Source organism: Petaurus breviceps, unplaced genomic scaffold, assembly GCF_028583685.1.
Source record: "Petaurus breviceps papuanus isolate PSGF00001 unplaced genomic scaffold, PetGlider_PUasm1.0 91041, whole genome shotgun sequence".
Taxonomy (NCBI): domain Eukaryota; kingdom Metazoa; phylum Chordata; class Mammalia; order Diprotodontia; family Petauridae; genus Petaurus; species Petaurus breviceps.
The window spans coordinates 11069937-11074426 of record NW_027187400.1 but is presented as its reverse complement, the minus strand read 5'-3'; positions in this window follow the sequence as shown (position 1 = coordinate 11074426).

The following is a 4490-nucleotide window of genomic DNA, read 5'->3' as shown; positions in this document are numbered from 1 at the left end:
CTTGCTGTGTGTCCTTTGAAGCCATCTAACCTCTCTGGGTCTTGATGTCCTGTCTATAAAACAGAGAGGTCCTGTCTCTTAATTTGCCACTGGTTGTATAGGAAGGAAATATTGGATCATGGAATTTCTAGATAGTGGGGAGCTTCAGTCACTCGGTCAAACCCTGCATCTTATAGGTGAGGAGACTCATCTGATCAGTCAGGGAGGGACCCTGACTTGTCCAAGGCCTAGCAGGTAGTAGGTAGGGGAAGGAAGAGACTAAAGGAAGGAGGCTGGTTTGGAGGCTGTTACGATGACTTAGGCATGGAGTAATGAGGGCCTGGAAAAGGGGGTGGAGTGACCCTGGCTTGGCAGAAGATAGGAGGGGATGAGTCCGTCTTGAGGGCTGACTGGACCCCTTCCTGGCCTGCCCCTCAGCCCAGCTCCCACCTTCCACCAGCCCACACTTCCTTACATAGCTTAGCTGCCCCCTTCAAATCCTCTGGGACAAGTGACCCTCTTTCCCATGCCTTCTTGCTCTAGGATCTGGGAAGGGCCTTCATGCCCCTTGAGCTTCTCTGGAAAGTTCCCAATCCCTCAGATAAGGGAACTTGGTGACCAAGGATGACAGGGTAGCACCAACATAGGCGGCTCCTTTCATCCTCTACCAGCAGCCCGGAAACTAAGAATAAATAGAGGATAAGGGCAGGACACAGTCCTGGGAGAGCTTGGGGAAGGGGGGTGAGGAGCCTGGTATCAGGAGACTCAGACAAAGGAGAACAGACTGGGCCAAGCCCAGGAGGCACCTCCTGTCCCCTCCCAGGCAGTGCTCAACCATCCCTGCAAACAGGAAGCTGCTGACAGATGTCACTGGCGGAATGGCTGGAGACCTCAGGGGTGGGGGTGCTCAGTCTTTGCTGCTCCGGAGCCCTCTAAGCTGCTAGAGGAAGTTGGCAGGCATGGCTGGGTACTGGGTGGGACGAGGAGACTAGCTGCCTCCTCCCAATGCTCCCATGGCTTCCCCAAGAGGAATGACTGCTTGGGAATTCTCCAGGGAGAAGCAGAGGGACATCTTTTCCCAGAAGGTTCCTGGTCCAGAGTCATTCTGACAAAGGAGGGGGTTGGACTAGATCTTCTCTTTATTATCTCCTAGTTAGGATTCTATGATGCCAAGAGTACAGAATCGTAGAATGCTGAAAATGAGGGTGTTCTCAAGAGCACAGAATGTCAGAGCTGGGAGGGCCCTTAGAACACAGAATGGCAGAACTGGGAGGGCCCTTAGAACATAGGATGTCAGAGCTGGGAGGGCCCTTAAAACCCAGACTGTCAGAACTGGGAGGGTGGTCAGGGCTGGAAGGGGAGCACTTGTTACCAGATAATGAATGTTTCTTCCTGCCCCAATCACACTCACCTCCCACCTCCCATTAGCCTGAGCAAATTTCCAATTAGTATCTCTAGCCTGGGGTTATGAACTAGCATCATAGGATCATAGATTAAGAGCTGAAAGAGACCCCAGATATATAATTGAATCCAGCCCCTCATTTTACATATGAGAAAACTGAGGACAGGGTTAAGGGAACACAGGTGTTAAATGTCAGAGGCAGAATTTGAACCCAGATCCTGATTCCCAAGTCAATATTCTTTTCACTATACCATGCTGCCTTTCTAATTCTTGGGTACTATTATATTCCTGATAAGAAGTTTGAATTTGATGTGATATTAAAAAATATTTCTCTATGCCTATACTTTATAGGATTTTTGGCATGAGGCAGTATTGTACTTTGTCAAAAACTTTTCCCATATCCATTGAGATAATCCTGTGCTCCTGGATGTTTTTGGTTTTCATATGATTAATTTTGTCAAAAGTTTTCCTAATGTTGAATCATCCTTGTATCCTTGGTATAAATCCAACTTGGTTATGATGAATGATTTCTTGAAGAAATCACTAGTCTAATGGAATTTTAGTTAAAAATTTTTAATAGATATTTATTGATGATATTGGTTCATAGTTCTCTGGCATTATCTTTCCCTGGCTTAGGCAGCAAGCCTATATTAGCCCCATTAAAAATATGATAAGGTACTTCCTTAATTTTTGAGAATAATTTGTTCAGTATTGGTGCTAATTGCTCTTTAAAAGTTTGATAGACTTCTTCTGTGAATCTGTCAAGACAAAGATTCCCTTTTCCCTTTGACAATTCCTCTGCAGCTTAGTTCTATTTCCTATTCTCAAATTGGATTATTTAAACTTTTTATCTGTTGTTTTTTTTTTTTTTGACTTGGGTATTTTATATTTTTTGAAAATATTCCTGCATTTCTTTTGTGTTCCAGGTTTTATTAGCACATAACTGTGTGTACTAAGTTCTAATAATTCTTTTTGTTTCTTCTGGTTTTGATGTGATTTTGTGTCATTCATTTGCCTTTTAATTGATTAGATTTTTTGCGCTCTATTTTCTAATCAAATTGGCTAAAGAGTTATCAGTTTATTTGGTTCTGTCATTTCTATAGTTTTCTTTTTTTGTTTTCTAATTTATCTATTTACCCTCTAACTTTTAATATCTCCTCTTTTGTGTTTATTTTTGGTGTGTTTTTTTTTTACTTTCTAATTTTAAACAATTATTTAGAAATATATTTATAAAATAAAATGTATATTTTATGAATATTTATATATAAATATTTAATAAATATATTTATAAAATAAATATTTTAAAATAGTGGATATTCAGTTCATTAATTCACTCTTATTCTATTTTGTTAATATATGTTTGGAGACATACAATTTTAGGACTATTTAAGACTGAGGACTATTTTAATCACATCCAAGAAATTGTGGCTTCTTGTTTCATCATAATCATTTTCTCTCATGTAATTGTGAATTGTTTCTATGATTTGTCCTTTGGTCCACTCATTGTTTAGTATTTCATCATTAACTTTCTTTATCAGTGTTTTCTGTTTTTTTTTTGTGCTTTCTAAGAGGATTACTATTATTATTGTGTTACAGTCTATGAAGGATGTATTGACTATTCTTGCATTTTTATATTTGTTTGCAATATCTCAGTGCCCTAAAACCTATTCAGTTTTGGTAAAAAGTTTTACATGTTGCTGAGAAGTATGTATATTCTTTAGCAATCCAATTTAGAAGCTACCCTAACTAAGTCTTTTGGCTCTAGTTTTTCCAAAAATCTCTTCCACTCAATATTTTCTCTTTTGTCTTTCTTTTAGATTAAATGAAAAATGAGAAAGGAACATTGAAATCTCTTGCCCCTATTATGTTACTATCTATATCCTCTTATAGTTTTTTTTAATGTTTCCTTTATGAATGTGAATGCTAAGGCATTGAGAGGATACATTTTAAATATTTATATTGATTTGTTATCTATGGTTATTTTCAGCATAATGTAGTTTCCTTATTTTTTCCCTTTTATGTTGTAAATATTAGTTTTAGTTTTGTCTGACAGCATGATTACAACTCTTGCTTTTTTGGAGTCACCTAATGCATAGTAATATTTTCTATTCCTCCTTTATTTTGTGTATATCTTTGGTTTTAAAATGAGTTTTCTTGTGAGCAACAGATTATGGGATTTTGTTTTCTTATCCACCTGTCACTCTTTTCATTTTATTGGATTGTTTAATCCATTCCTGTTTAAAGTTATGAGAATTTGGTTTATATTTTCCTCCATTTGTTGGTAATATTACCCCCCCACCCCAAAACATTGGACTTTCTGTTTCTTCCTCTGTAAATGAAGTTCTTTGTCTCTTCAGCAAAATCTATTTAAGGCAATCCTATGGCCACCAGGTCTCTTCTCTTCATCCTCAACTTTCCCTTTCCAACTCCTATTTGTTATACCTTTCCCTAGTTTTAGAGTTTTGCTTAACTTATTAGTTCCATTTTCTTTTTTTCTTATTATTTAACTATTTATTTTGTCTTCCCCCCCCTCTCAATTAGGTAATCAAATCAAATTTCCCTTCCTCTTTTTCCTTTCAACCTGTCTTGTTTCTTAGTTTAAAAAAATCATTTTATGTGCCTTTTTCTAAAAGGATTTCTTTCCTTTATTCTTTTTATAATTTAGTTTTCCTTTCTGGATTTTTGTCTTTTTAGTACATGGTTCTTATACTTATTTATTCATTCATTAATCTCTATATCCTTGAGGAATTAAAGTTTCTAAGGTACCTATTTTGAATTGCCTCTTCTAAATGGTCACTAGTTATTGCCTTGTAAGTCTTGCTCTCTGGCTCCTCTTTTTTTTTTAACTGCACCTCCCTATTAGAAAACACCAATTTTTACAGGTGACAGAGAGGAAGGAATTTTCCTATACCCCTGATTGTGCAATTCATTACTAACCTTTGTCCTATCCATGGTCTCCACCACCACCACCACCCATTCCATTTACTGTGAAATGTCCTCAATGGATTCATGCTTTCCCACTCTTCTGGTCTCAGGTGCCTCCAGTAGTTCTGATTCCCTTCTTTTCTGTAGCAGAATGAGTGATCTTTCTAAGTACCAAATCCATGCA